The sequence below is a fragment of the Typopeltis vanoorti genome, chromosome 10 (assembly GCF_054136105.1).
Source record: "Typopeltis vanoorti isolate ZY-2024b chromosome 10, IOZ_Tvanoo_1.0, whole genome shotgun sequence".
Lineage (NCBI taxonomy): Eukaryota > Metazoa > Arthropoda > Arachnida > Uropygi > Thelyphonidae > Typopeltis > Typopeltis vanoorti.
This window is the reverse complement of record NC_143558.1, coordinates 37,465,520-37,481,933: the sequence shown is the minus strand read 5'-3', so window position 1 is coordinate 37,481,933 and position 16,414 is coordinate 37,465,520. Positions and strand designations below refer to the sequence as shown.

At 34.8% G+C, this 16,414-nt stretch overlaps 1 protein-coding gene across 1 annotated transcript in view; it reads left to right on the top strand.

The window, feature by feature from the left end:
- LOC150102348 (poly [ADP-ribose] polymerase tankyrase-like) overlaps window positions 1-16,414 on the top strand; it is a 1,002,656-nt gene that overhangs the window by 839,379 nt on the left and 146,863 nt on the right.

Here is a 16,414-nt window from a genome sequence, read left to right as displayed (position 1 = left end):
AGCAAGTCTCACTCAATACGAAGATAGAAGCAGTTGATGTCCAACTATCGGCCGTAACTCTGTTAACATCATACTGCATCTGTGTTTCTCCTGCCACAGATATCTCTCAAGATGACTGATTATGTCATATTGCATCCTCCCCCCCCCCCATACTTTTAATAGGGGATTTAAATGGACATAACACTGTGGGATAGTGCTCAAACAGAGGAAGAGTAGTCAAACATATGCTCAACATCAATAAACTCTCCCTCTTAAACACAGGAAGCATCACTTCCATATGGCTACTTGAATGTTCACTGTCAGATACTTAATTATGTGCTCATCCTCCCTTTTCCCATTCTTCAAGTGGGAAACTGATGAGAATTTATTTGAAAGTGATCACTTTCTTGTGATATCCACCTTAATGCATGGGCAACCATGCACTCCATTGCAGATATCACAATGGAAAATGGAGTAGCTGATTGGCTCACCTTCTCATCAATAACAGAATTTGATTCTGCAATGATCTGCTCTTCTTCCATCAGATGCAGTGAATCATGTGATGAGTGTATTACACTTTGCCACTTTTGCAATCCATAAAACATGTAGTCGGTTTCATGCTTCCCTAAGCCATGGTGTAATGACAATTGCACAGAGACCAAATAAGTTCAGAAGAAAGCTTGGTGATTTTTTGCATATTCTATACAACAACAACAACTGATTACTTTGAAACATGTCTGAGCTCAAGCAAGACACATCTGTTGTCAGAGTCAAAAGGAATCCTGGATCCAGTATACATGCAGCATAAGAACAACTAGCATTAAAGAAGTCTGGGAGAAAATCTGAAATTGAACGGAAGATGAGCACAATGGTTGCGCACATATGTAAAAAAGCATTCAACACTGCATGGAAGTTTGGAATACTGAAAGATGATCTACACAATTTTGACATTAGAAGAAATCTCCCTCTTTTTATAAAGAACTTCTAATCCAAATCTTTCAAGTGGGAAATGCTTTCTCTCCTGGCTGTATAACCAAGAAGAGGGAATCCCATAAGGTTCAATTTTAAGTGTTGTGTTATTTGCAATCGAGGTCAACTCGATAACAGAACAGTTTCCTTCAATAGTAAGTAATGCTCTCTGTGTGGATGATTTCACCATCTTCTGTCACTCATGTAATATGAGGGTCATTGAAAGACAACTGCAACAAACCATTGACTATCTCTCAAAATGAATGCTTGCAAATGTGTTTAGATTTTCACAGCAGAAGACAGCTTGTGTTCACTTTTTGTTACAGACTTGGTCTTCATCCTGACCCAGAACTTCAACTGGGACAATCATTAATCCCAGTTGTTGCTCTTGAAGCCAAGTTCTTAGAACTCATATTTGACAGCAAACTCAGTTCTCCCCCCCCCCCCCCGCCCCCACACGTCAATTACATGTTTATGCCAAAGTAAGTAAGTAAGAGATTTACTCCATAATTTTAAAAATCATGACAGCTTTGCCACGGATGATTATGTGTGCAAAGTCGCCCAATGTGTGCTACTCGCAAATTTAAGTTTACAGGATCTTTATAATGTCTTTGTCTATATTAGATATATGTTTAATTGATGAAAGGAAATAATATTCTTTGTTTTTAATTAATTACTTAATTTTTTTCCTATCAATATAAAACTTTTTTTGACGTACCCCTACATATCGACTCGCGTACCCCACTTTGGAGACCACTGGTGTAGATTACTGGAGAGGTACCCCTGCACTTTTAGCAGTACCGGAATAAAGGTTGAAACCAGTCTTGTGGTGGCCCTTCCCATAATGCATAGCATTATACATACTCAAAAGGATGTGTGTTTTGCATTATGGGAAACCAAGGCAATTAATGTGAAGTCATTTGCCTCTATATACAAATGTGAAAATACTTCACTAGAAAATTTTGTTTGCTTACACTTTGATAAAGGATTAAACAAGAGTATAATTTCTTAGCAAGTTCAATTTAGTTTAAAATCAAGTGAAAAATCATCTTTCAACTAGCTGTATCCAGAGTATTTTAATTATTTACAAGGCATGACACATTTTCACTGGGAGATGAAATTGAACTTGATAGTTTTATTTGCAACTGCCTCTGCCCATTTACTACTTCTGATAGGTAGTATATGGGTGACTTTAATGGACACAACACTGTGTGTGGGATAGTATGATCATAAGTGGATGAGGTCATAGCATTGAGTAAATTATCGACAACCACGACCTCTCCCTTATTAATAATGAAATCAATAGCTTCTTCCACATGCCTGGCTGCTTTCTGCAATAAATCTCACAATTTGCTCTCCTGACAGTTTTAGACTACTTCTGTGGGATGTTGAAAATAACATCTACAGAAACAATTATTTTCCTGTTATTTGCACTATAGCTTCACAGGAACCATGTTCTCCTACATGGAAAATGGAATATGTGGATTGGAATATTGTTTCCCATCTTGCAAAATTTATTAGTGAAGTATGTCACAGATTTATACGTGTAGATAGGTTTTTAATTTTTTAATTTATACTTTTTAAGACTATCATTTGGACTACTATTTCAAAACTTTGATTTTTTTTTTTTTTTTAACCTAGATGGCACCATATTAGGACTTTAGTCTTGTGTTGCACGCTGCAATCACTTTTACCAGCCCCACTGTTACACTGGATTGTGGTTGTCTTGCCTTTGTAACAAACTTTGTGTTGTGTGCTCTGAAGATGCTGGATATAATACCAGCGAAATATTAGCTTTTAAGTTAATAAATAGTTATTTTCTTAACCATCTATTCTTATTATTACCGTGAAACCTATTACAATATGTCACAGATTGTATTGTTCAGAAAGTGACAGTCACAATTCCAAAAACATTGTTTTGATTTCGACTCTATCCAAATCCTTGGTGAAACCAGACTTCCAAGCAGCCAAAGATCAAGACAGAGGGTGGGAGTATATTTCTTAGAGACCTTATCACATAAAACTTAATAGCTTTTAAAAACGTGCTCAATCCAAAGCACAACATATAAGACATCAATTAAAAACAATTTTTGATGCAATTTATTTCACTGATTAATCAAAAAAAACCAATGCAAAAATTATGTGGGATGAAATCTGGAAAATGCAAGTTAGATAGATATAAAACACACCAATTCATCTACTTTGGAACATAATGGATTTGTTGTTGCAAATCACAAAACTATTCCGGACACTTTGGGAGAAAGATTTGCCAGAATCTCAGCCACATGTTCATATCCCCATGAATTTTTATATTAAGAGAACACAAGAGTCCAGTGAATAAGCTTTTTTTTACTTGTGGGCTAGAGCAGTCCAGTCAGCCATTCATTAAGGAGGAACTAAAAAGTGCTATTTTACTGTCTCATCCTCAGAAATGTAAGTCCTGATAACATCCACTATGAGATGGTAAAACATCTTTCATCAACTATCTTCTGTAGATCTCCTGTGCTTACAATACAATAAAATACTTAGAGTAAGAGTTGCTGGATACCTGCATAAGTCAATTGCCATCCCAAAACCAGGAAATGATATAACACAAGCAAGCAACTATTGGCCTATTGCTCTCCAACCACCTGTCTTTGAAGATATTGGCTAAAATGGCTAATGCAAGACTTCTCTGGTATTGAAAAAAAGCAGTAATCTTCTCTTCAATATACACAGTGTGGCTTTCATAGACATCATTCAACTTTGTACACCATTTGGATGGTGTAAGAAACATGTATAAGAGATGCCTGCCTGAAACAACAACATCTGGTTTGAGAGTTCTTTGACATGAAAAAATTTTATGACAGCCTGGAGATATATCATTTAAAAGATCTATATTACCTAGGTTTCAGATGGCACTTTCTTGTATTTATTGAAAACTTTATTTACAGCTGACTCAAGTGGGAAGTATTCTCTCAGTCATATCATAAAGAACAGGATGTTTCTCTGTCCCACTGTCTTAACTGTGACATTTTCTGTTATCAAATTTAACTGAACAGCTACTTCCCACTGTAAGTGCTCAATATGTTGATAACTTCACAATTTACTGTCACTCTTGTAACATAAGGTAAAAGATAACTTCTACAAGCAGTTAATAGTCTCTTCATGGGCTCGTAGTAATGATTACAAGTTTTCAGCATAAAAAAATGTCTGTATACACTGGTGCCAAAAATGCACACTTCACCAAAATCCTGATTTAAGAATGAAATAAATTATTATTCCAGTAGCAACAGAAGCCAAGTTCTTGGAACTTATCTCTGACAGAAAACTTACTTTCCTTGCACACATTTCTCAACCAAAAGAAAAGTGCAGAAAATCATTGAATCACCTTAGCACTCTATCCTTTACTGAATGGATTGTTCATCTTTTATGCACTTACACATTGAAAGCTGGATTATGGGGTTTTTAAGTCTATTGTTCTGCAAAGCAGAATAACCTGCGATGGTTGGATCCAATCCATCATTAGGTTTACAGATAACTACTGTGCCTTCAGTAACAATAGCCCATCTTTTCGTCCCATTTGTAAGACTACGTCACCTGAAAATCATCGTCGTCAAATTCCTGATGTGTATCCTCAGGGGGTGTGCAGTATACTATGAAAAAGTTACACCATTGCTAACTTCCAATCAGCAATTTTACACCAAATTAATCTGTTATCTAACAAGACTCCAACATTATCTTGTTGGAGTCTTGTTAGACAACATTATTTCAGTCTTCTAAGCCACTTTTTACTGTATGAATTCACCTACATGTTGGTCTACGTCTGGGTCTTTCTTCTCCCATTCTGTTTACCATACCATCTGAGATTAGCTCTGCTAACACATTCCTCAGTGCTAACAATACCAAATGTTTTCCTCATATCCTCATTTTTAATACAATACTGCCATTAATACCATTTGTTCACTTCACTAATCTTTCTTAGGACTCTCATATCTGTGTTCTCTAGTCTTTGGTAAATGCTTGATTTCTAACCTAAATCTCTGAGGTTGAAGGTTTATTTTTCACTTGGTTAGAGTATAATAAATTTAATTTAATCCTTTATCCAAGTGTGAGCAAACAAAGTTTGCACCTGAAAGTATCTTCAGGACTAGGGTAAGGTGGTACAACACCAGGGCAACTCGTTGCAAAGGTGGAGCAAGCTACCAACAATCCTGTCTCAGTATCTCCTATAATGCAAAACACATCTCCTTGCAGATATGTCTAATGTTATGCATTAAGGGAAGGGCCACTACCCAGACTAGTTTCGACCTTTATTGAGGTCTCTTCAGTGGGAGCCAGGCCCAAGTTGAGATACCAGTCAGAAGCATTAGCAGGTCATCTCTACCTAACACCTTACCTGGGGTAAGGTGTTGTACCACCTTACCCCAGTCCTGAAGATACTTTCAGGTGCAAACTTTGTTTGCTCACACTTGGATAAAGGATTAAACTAAATTTATTATACTCTAACCAAGTGAAAAATAAACTTTCAACATCTTTCTCTATATCCAGAGTAATTTATTAAAAAAGGGTGGCACACCATTTGGCAACTCCTATACATAGAGATGACCTGCTAATGCTTCTGCCTGGTATCTCAACTTGGGCCTGGCTCCCACTGAAGAGACCTCAATAAAGGTCGAAACTAGTCTGGGTAGTGGCCCTTCCCTTAATGCATAACATTAGACATATCCGCAAGAGATGTGTTTTACATTATAGGAGATACTGAGACAGGAGTGTTGGTAGCTTGCTTCACCTTTGCAACGAGTTGCCCTGGTGTTGTACCACCTTACCCCAGTCCTAAAGATACTTTCAGGCGCAAACTTTGTTTGCTCACACTTGGATAAAGGATTAAACTAAATTTATTATACTAAATCTCTGAGGTTGTTTGAACACTGTCCTGTATTTAGTGTTTTCACCGGTACTGTTGTGACATGATTTAAGAAAAAAGTTTGTGGAAAGTCTTAACAGGTCTTCTAATTTCTTGTTCCATAATTTCTTAATTTTTTATATTAAGAATATAAAATTTCATAATCTCATAATTTTTTATGGAACTAATTTCTTGTTCCATAAAAATTTATTCAGCTGACTTCATACATTCATACCAGCTTTACTAATTCTGTTGTCTATTTCCATATTTAATTTACTCTCTTCACTAAAAATTGTGTCTAAATAGCCAAAATATTTTACTTGTTATTTAGGTTCAGCAGTTGATGTTTTCAGTGTTTGTTTCTATTTTCATCGTCCGTCTTTTTATTGCTGGTTTTCATACCAAATTAATTACAACAGTTATTCAATTTAGTCAGGGAATCTTGCAGACTTGTACCAGATTTATTCAAAAAGTATAACTTCATCAGCATAAAGTAAAGAGCTAAGATTAATATTGCCAATTTTGATATCAGGTTAAATGCCGTTTTCTTTTCTTTGAGTGCCATCTCCTATTGGAGGTCGGCGACCACCTGGCAAATTTTGAGCGATTCTCAGCTATTCTGAGCAGTCTCTCAGAGTTCATACCAGTCCACTGTCTGATATCTGCCAGCCAAGATTTTCATCGTCTTCCTTGTCCTCTTCTTCCATTTATCTTCCCTTTTATAATCAATTGTGAAGTATCTTATATTTTTCATTACGAAGTAGGTGACCAAGATATGCAGTTTTCCTTCTTTTTATGGTATCTAAAAGTTCACGTGATTTCCCCATTTGTTCCAGTACTTCCTGATTGGACGTTTTTGCTGTCCATGGGATTTTTAACATTCGTCTGTATAACCAAAGGCTTCAAGTCTTTTTATTGATGTTGTCTTCAAGGTCCAAGTTTCTGCACCGTACAGCAGTACAGAGACCATACATAGCATTTGACCATGCGTACTCTAAGCTCTAAGTTTAAACTGCGGTTACACAGTGTTGATTTCATCAAGAGAAAATTTTTTCTTGCCATTTTAATTCTAACTTTTATTTCCATTTCTGGATTGCAATCTTCATTTAACCAGCATCTGAGATATTTAAACTTTGCCACTCTTTTGCTTTGTTTCCTATTTAAAGAAAGTGCTAAATTAAGAATTGGTTTCTTACTTATGACCATGAATTTAGTTTTGGTGATATTTATTTTTAATCCCATTTTTCACTCTCTGCATTTATTAGTTCCAAAAGATTTTGAAGATCCTGAATATTGTCAGCCAGAAGAGCTGTATCATCGACATATCGGATGTTACTGATGATTTCACCATTTACACTAATCCCTTCCTTTCTTCCTTCCAAGACTTTTTGAAATATGGCTTTTGAGTAGATGTTAAAAAGAAGAGGTGATAGCACACATCCTTGCCTTACTCCTCGTTTGATGTTAATGGAGTCTGTAATAATGTCATCAACTTGAACAGATGCCTTTTGGTTCCAATATAAGTTTTCAATGATCCTGATGTCTTTACCATCTAATCCAATTCTTTGTAATAGTACAATCATTTTAGCATGTTGGACTTTGTCAAATGCTTTCTCGAAGTCGATGAAGCAAATGAATATTACCTTGTTTTGGTCAATACATTTTTGAAATAAGATCTGAGAACAGAAAAGGGCCTCTCTTGTTCCCAAGCCGTTTCTAAAGCCGAATTGGGTATCACTGATGGTGTCTTCACATTTTCTGTATATTCTTTTTTGAATTATTTTCAGAAACATTTTGAGAATGTGACTCATTAGGCTGATCATTCTATAGTCATTACAAGTTTTCGCATTTACTTTTTTAGGTAGCATGATGGTCGACTGTAACCAGTCTTGAGGGATTATGCCTGTATCGTAGATCTTATTAAATAGCTTTACTGATATGTTAATGTTGTCATCTTCTAATAACTTTACTATTTCTGCCAGTATTCTATCTGGTCCTAGGGCTTTACCATTTTTAGCTGAGTTCAATGCACATTCTACCTCTGATTTTAGAATGCATGGACCTTCCATACGTTCATAAGTATTTTGTGGGTTCTGTCTGTCATCAGTAAAGAGTTCTTCTATATATTTCACCCATTCTTGTATTTTGTCATCCTTTTTGGATATAATTTCTCCCTTTTTGTTTCGAAGGATACAGAATTGTTTTTTCTTATATATACCTGAGGTCTCTTTCATCTTTTTGTGTAGATTAAAATTGACATGTTTTTCCTGTAGAATTTCTATTTCTTTACATTTTTCATTCATCCAGATTTCTTTTGCTTTTTTGAAATTGTGTTTAATAATTTTCTGAACCTCTGTATATTTTGTTGGATTATGATTTTTATATGATCTGCGTTGATCCATGAGAGAGAGAATTTCATCAGTCATCCAATCTTTCTTTTTCACTGCTCTATTAGGACATAAGGTATTGGTACATTTCTCTATGAAGACAGATTTCAATTTGTCCCACGATTCATCAACCCTCATGATGTCATCATTCTTGATAAGTGCTAGCTCTTGATTCAGATCTTGACTCAATTTGCTTCTTATGTCTGTGTTTTTTAATTTTCCCAAATCAAACCTTTGTTGTTGATGTTTCTTAAGCATAGCTTTCAGTCTAAGTTGTAACTCTGCCACCAGTAGGTCATGATCAGACGCAATATCTGCACTAGGATAGGTTTTTGTACTCTTTATAGAACTTTGAAATCGTTGATTAATTAGTAAGTAATCAATTTGGTTTCTGACTATATTCCCATTATTATCCTGTGGTGATCGCCAAGTATACGATCTTCGAGGTGGTAGCCTAAACCATGTGTTTGTGATTATTAGCTCCTCTTCCTGGCAGAATTGAAAAAGACGGTCACCTCTCTCATTTTTTGTGCCCAGTCCATGTTCGCCAACTACATCTCCACTTCTACCTTTCCCAGCTTTAGCATGAAATCACCCATGACTATGTTAATATCATGCTTCTTTGTGTTTTTCATTAGTTCTTTTAATTGATCATAAAATTCTTCAATCTCAGTATCACTCTTGTCAGCAGTAGGGGCATAGACTTGTATAAGATTAACATCTAGTGATTGTCCTTTCAGTTTTAATAACATCATCCTATCTGAGTAAGGGATGAAGCTCAACAGTGACTTATTGATATCTTTGTTTATTATTATTCCAACTCCGTTTTGATGGTTGTTTTCACAACTTACAGAGTGATACATGTCATGTCATTGACTTGAGTTTTGCCTGATCCTGGCCACCTAACTTCACTCATTCTACACTTTTGTTGCACACCTGGTTTAACATTCAAACTATCTTCATGTACATCCTGCAATTCTGGCTGCTGAATTACAACTCAAATAAAGACTAAGTATTGCATGATATAATGCCCCATTGATCCCCATATAACTGTAGCAATTTGAATAGCTTTTCTCTTTGCACCTTGTCATGTGCCTTTTCCAGATTTACAAACTTAAATACAGATCTTTGTTATATTCCCATGATTTCTCAACAATTTGTCGTAAAGTGAAAATCTGATCCTGACAGCTTCTGTTTGGCCTGGATCCAGTTTGTTCTTCACCAAGCTTCCCTTCCACAATCCTTCTCAACCGTTTCTCAAGTATACTTGCATTAATCATGCCAGAAACACTCAGTAGGGAAATACCTCTGTAATTCTCACATTCAGTTTTATTTCCCTTTTTATATATGGGTACTATGAGAACTCTATTCCAATCATCTGGAATTCATCCTTCTGTCCAGGCCTTTTGAACTATGCAGGGCAGCCATGTAAGACTTTTATACTTCCATACTTGATCATTTCAGATATCACCTACTCCAGCTGCCTTTCCACATTTCAGGCTTTTGATGGCTTTTTCTACTTCAAGTATGTATATGTATTCCTGATTGCATGTCTGTTGAGTGTTTTTTTACCACTGTGCTGTCATAACTGCTTGTTTCATTTAGCAATTTTTCGAAGTAATTACTCCATACCTCAAGGTTATCTTTTTTTTTTTTTTTTTTTTCCAATTTTCATGTCACCTTTATCATCTCTAATTCCTTTTTTGAAGAAGGGTGTATGTAAATCTCAACCGTTCAATCAGGAATTAAATGGCAGCAGCAGGGGTTTCAATTTCTTAGAACATTATGCAGCTCTTTGCATATTTCAGTCTCAGTTTCTTCAGAATACTACTTGAATATAAGTTGAACATTAACTGTGCACTGGTGTAAAGAACATTTGTAACTTTTCCTTAGAGAGCTAAAAGTCCATGATTTAGCACATCACACTATACTTTTTTTCAAATTAGATTGGCATGTATGGGTGTGGTGCACTTCTGGGATTCTAAGTACGTCATCTAAGTGGAAAAGGCGTAATGATCTTCAGTTGTTTCTCCCGTTGGACCTTTAGTTGCAGGGTCTGTAAGGATGAATAAATGCTGATGGATGTGCAAAATTTATAATTAATGGAATTCTTCTTATGTTGTAGCAGTTTTAATGACTAGGCCTTGTTCTTTATTTGAGAGAACAGTTCCTCTTATCATACTACCAGTACTTTTGTGACATGATTTAAGAAAAAAGTTTGTGGAAAGTCTTAACAGGTCTTCAGAGTCCAGCTCTCCATCCAATAGAACAAGTTGACAGGGCAGGTGTAGACTTGACTAGTGCATCTAACAATCATACTACAGACTGGTGGTCCTGTTGAAGTAATAATGGTCTTAAAATGTTTGACTCATATTTAGGTCACACATGGATGATCTTGAAGCTTGAAATGTTTGAGTGCTGCAAGGTTTGTCACATCAGTAGCATAATAGGATTTGAGAGCAATGAGAGAAAGCTATTTATGTATATGAAGTAGAGAGTGAATAAAATAACAGAACACTGTGGAACACCTGCATTAGTAGATGTTCCACAGGCTGAAGAGACAATACCCATTACATGAAGTAAATGACTGTAAGAGAAATTGAAATCCAATTATGCAGACTATGGCAATTTGCTGAGAAGTCTTGCAAAATCCTGTCAAATGCCTGGAAATGTTAAGTACAACAGCATATGTTTTCTCCACATGGCACTTATCCAGAGGTGAGCAGTGTAGGCAAGGAGATCTACTGCGGATCTTGACTGACACAATACATGGTGGTAGTCACAGATTAGTTTATATTTCTGTAGGTGTTGAAGTCAACTGGTGATGATCTTTCCATTTAGGCAGCACTGAGGTGAGTGCAATCTAGTAATGGTTTGATACTAAATTCTTATCTTCCCTTTTTTTTTTTTTGAAACTGGTTGAATATTGCCAGCCTGGTCGGCCTAGTGGTTAGCATATCCGCTCTCCAGCCAAAAGACTGTGGGTTTGAATCCTGCCATAGGCATGATGTTTGTGATTGTCTGTGAAAATACTAGTGATGGTGGTCAGTAGATGGCATTGGTGTAAATGTTGTGGTTCGCTGTAGTTGGTGCATTGATACTAAAATACTAAATCCTTCATATTCTATCCCTATAACTACATCATCAGCTGATAGCCAAGTCTCACTAATGCTTATAACTTTTGGCACGGTTACATTAACCAATGCAAATCACCTTAAATCGTGTGCAGACTCGCATTCCCCATACACCAAATTTTGATGTCACTCAGCCATCCTTTTATCCATGCTATTCTTACTGAAGTCTTCTCACAATTTTTGTTTAGCTATTTTCACACATACCTTAGCTCTTTTATATTTTTCTTGTATTCTTTTTAGGGCATCTACCGACTTATTTGCTAGGAATTTTTGGTAAGCATTCTTCTTTTTCAGGATTCTTTCTTTAACTTCTTGTGTCCACCATGGAGTTCTTATTTTTCCATTCTTGTAGACAACTTCAGCACATGCTTCCCTAGCTGAATAAATCAATGTTTTCTTCAGAGTTTGCCACTGAGGGTTTTTTTTTTTTTTTCAAACTGTTTCATTCTTTCTTTAGTAATGTTTGTATAGCTGAGTCTACAGTTTACCTATAAAAGCTGCTCAACTCTAATTCTTTTTAAAACTTTCTTACATACTGTTCTTTTCAATGTCATCATTATCATCATGCTTGTCAAGGATTTAGGCCTAGAGTGGCCCGTTCTGGCCTTAAAAGTCATCGTTGAATCTCTTAAGAGGACATCCGGGTTTTCTTTTTCCTAATGTTTTGTAATTTAAGGCTTGTTTTGGTAATCTTTCTGTTTTTATTTTTTCAACATTCCATCCATTTATGTTCATATTTTTCGATTTTTTTCTATTACTGATTCCTGGTTTAATTCTTTCATAATTTCTTCATTTCTTTTGTGATTGAATAGAGTATACTTTGCAGTTCATAAACTTCATTTCAGCTGTTATTAATCTTTGTTTGTCTTTTTGTTTTATTGCCCAGATTTCACTTCCGTACAATAGGACTGGTAGGGCTAATGTATTGTATACTTTTAATCCGGTTTGTTATTGTACTAGGTTAGGTTTAAATATAGAGTTCATTAAACCTATTATTTTTAAATATTTTGCAATTTTTAGGTTTATATCATTTTCATATTCATATGTAATCATACATCCTAGGCAGTTAAATGAATTCACCTGTTCTAAAATCTTATCTATTATTATTTTAGTTCTTACTGAATTTTATCCTTTAAATGACATCATTTTTGATTTTTCTGTTGATATTATCATTCCATAATCTTTGGCTATCTCATTTAAATTTAAAATAAGTTATCTTCAGAATTTGTAATTATTATTTGGTCATCGACAAAAAGGAGAGTGCTTAAGTTCACAGTCGGAGAAAGTTTTAATACCTTGATGGAATTTTTTATTTCATTTAGATAAATATTAGAGTTGCTGAAAGGGGACATCCCTGTCACACTACTTGGTTTATCTCTCTTATATATGATATCGCATGATTTAATCTTATTTGTATTTGATTATTTTCATATATACTTTTGATAGCTTTTAGATTATTATTTGCTATTTGTCTTTCTTTTAATACGTTAAATAAAATTCTTTTAACTTTGTCAAATGCTTTTTCAAAGCCAATAAATGTAATGTGTGTTTCTAAATTGTATTCTCTATTATTAATTTTAGGCAAAAGGCCATGTCTATACATGATCATCCTTTTCTAAATCCATTTTGACCCATACTTTTAGAATCCATACTTCTAAAATAAAGCTTTGAGAATTTTATTAGTTATTTAAAATTCTGATATATATTTAGGGTCATCTCTACTATCTTTTTTAAAGATAGGGATCACAATTGCTTTTTTCCATTTTATTGGTGGGTTACTAGATGGCCATTACTAGATCCCGAAAATATAAATATTGATTATGAAATTGCCATTCATCAAGCTTTACGTATAGTATTTCCACAAGCTAACATAAATGGTTACTTTTTTCATCTCGTACAAAATCTTTGTAAGCATTTAGCTTCATGAAAACTTTTAACCAGGTACAGTTCTGAGGCACAATTCCCTTTAAATTCAAAAATGATCACTTCATTTGTTTTCATTCCAGAACAAGATATAATTTACGTTATTTCTGAACTTGACAATCATTTATCCAATGAATTTGAACCAATTTTAGAATGGTTTACGAACACATATATAGGTCATCAAGGAATGATAGAACCAGGGCTCCATAATTTTGCGGAAGCCTGTCATCGAAAATTGCAATTGAGCTTTGGCAGCAGCACAAATCATCCAAATTTATGGATTTTTATAAATGGACTACAAAAAATTTAAAAAAAAAACATATGATGTTGATTATGAAAGAGCAGTAGCAGGTTTTCAACATCAGCACAAACCTAGACGTTACGATGAAAAATATGTTTTGAAAAAAGTTATAAATTACGATAGGGAATATATAACAGAATATTTACGGATATTGCATATCACTAGAATCAGTATCATTATCAAATTCCTGGTATATACCCTCAGAGGATGTACAGGATATGACAGTACTACATGAAAAATTTACATCATTACTAATTTCCTATCTACAATTTTCCTCCAAATCAGTCTGTTACCTGTCAAGACTCCAATATTATCGGATTTTATATTTCTGTCTTTTAAGGCACTTTTTACTGTATCAAACCACCTATATTTTGATCTTCCTTTGGGTCTTTTTCCTGCTAACCTGGCAAAGAACACTTGTTTTGCTAATCTTTCCTCTCCTACTCACCATACCACCTGAGATTAGCTCTGCTAACACATTCCTGGATGCTAGCAATGTCAAGTTCTTTCCTTAATACTCTAGTTTTTAATATGATATTGATGCCATCTCTTCGTGCCCTTATCTTTTTCAGGATTCTCATATCTGTGGTCTCTAGTCTTTGGTCAAGTGTTTTATTTCTGACCTAGCTCTCAGATCTATAAGTTAAAATTGGTTTGAACAATGTCTTGTATACAGCTAATTTAGTGTTTTGGCTAATTTCTCTCTTATTCCATATAAATTTATTCAGTTGACTTCCTACCATACCAGCTTTGTTAATTCTGTTTCCATATTTAATTTACCATCTTCACTAAAAATCATGCCTAAGTAGCTGAAATGTTTTACTTGTTCTATAGGTTCTCCATTCACAGTGCAGTTGATATTTTTAATGCTTCTGCCTATTTTCATTGTCTTTGTCTTGTTATTGCCAATCTTCATTCCGTATCTATTACAACAGTTATTCGATTTAGTCAGGGAATCTTGCAGACTTGTAGTGGATTTATTTAAAAGGATAACATTATCTCCATAAAGCCAAGAGCTAACATTAACAATCTCCATTTTGATATCATGTTTAATACCACTTTCCTTTATAATGTGATCCATATAGATAATGAATAACAGAGGAGATAATGTACAGCCTTGTCTGACAACAGGTTTAACATTAAACCATCTTCCTGTACTTCCTTCAATTCTAACTGCTGACTTAAAACTCAAATAAAGACTAAGTGTTGCTTGATATAATACCCCACTGACACCATACAACTGTAGCATTTTGAATAGTTTCTCTCTTTGCACCTTGTCATATGTCTTTTCCAGATCTACAAAACTCAAATAGAGATCTTTGTTATATTCCCATGATTTCTCAACTATCTGTTGTAAAGTGAAAATTTGATCCTAACAGCCTCTATTTGGCCTGAATCCAGCTTGTTCTTCACCGAGCTACTCTTCCACAGTCTTTCTCAGCCATTTCTCAAATATACTTGCTTATATATCCTACCAAGAACACTCAGTAATGAAATACCTCTGTAATTCTCACATTCTTATATATGGGTACTATCAGAGCTCTACTCCAATCATCTGGAATTCATCCTTCTGTCCAGGCCTTCTGAACAATGCAGCCACTGTAAGACTTTTATACCTCAATTCTTGAGCATTTGTGGTCGAATATTATCTACTCCAGCTGCCTTTCCACATTTCAGGCTTTTGATGGGTTTTTCTACTTCAAGTATGGATATAGATTCCTGACTACATGCTTAGTCAGTGTTTTTTACCATTGTGCTGTCGTAACATGCGTAAATATGTTTGTTCATTACAAAATAATATTAATAGACGAATTAAAAAACTTTTTTTTTTTTTTTTAATATTCTGCAATTATACCTTTTCATTTCTAAATCATTTTCAGACCACTCTTTTTAACCATTCTTCGAAAAAATAATTTTTTTTTAATTTATCGAAAATTAGAATATCGGAGGCAAATTTATGCAGTTAAGCTTAGGTCAGATTTGGTCATTAGGTCTGGATTATTTTTAGTCTTTTTTTTTCAATTATGTGGAAATAACACATAACTCATACCTCATAAGTTTAACCATATTTATATTTATATATATTTTATCAATATTTACAAAAAAAAAAAAAAAAAAAAAACTGCCAAATCATATTTCTGCTAAACATGCAAAAATTTGTAAGTTGCTGCTGCCCACATGATGTGTACCCTAATTATTAGCTTGCCCTTTTCCCCAAATTTTCCCAATACATTTTTATATGCTTGGTGGGATTCACTTTCTGCTCTGCTATTCAGATCTCTAACAACTACCACTTTTTCCATTTTCTTTATGTTAGCTGCCTGCTCTAGTGACTTGAAAAATTCCTCTATCTCTTCCTCAAGAGAATCTACTGCAGGATCACAGCCCAAATAATTTTCCATTATCCCATTTTGAAGTTTACCTACATAACTCTGCTTGAAACTGCCTTCCAATCTAGAAATCTATTTTCATGTTTGGTGTTGAATGCTATGAATATAACATCCTATACTTATTATTTAGTAAGTTGTCTCCTTTGTTTTACTGTCAGTTATGTTCGCATGGTATTTTTCTAGTTCTTCTCCAAGTTTGATTTCTGTTCCATTAATACTCCTTATAGTGATGATTGCTCTATCTTCAGCTCTTCTGGTGTTGGGTTTGTTTTTCTTCTAGAACTTGAGTCTGTCCCAGGAGCTGACTTGTCACTGTTCACACTGGTTCAACCAAGAGATATCCCGAGAAGGCATGAAATCCCATCATGTTGCACCATCATATTATTTGTGGTTTTAAGCCAACAGAGCAGTTTTGTGGGCTAAGTCCCAGATTGCCAACCCATCCT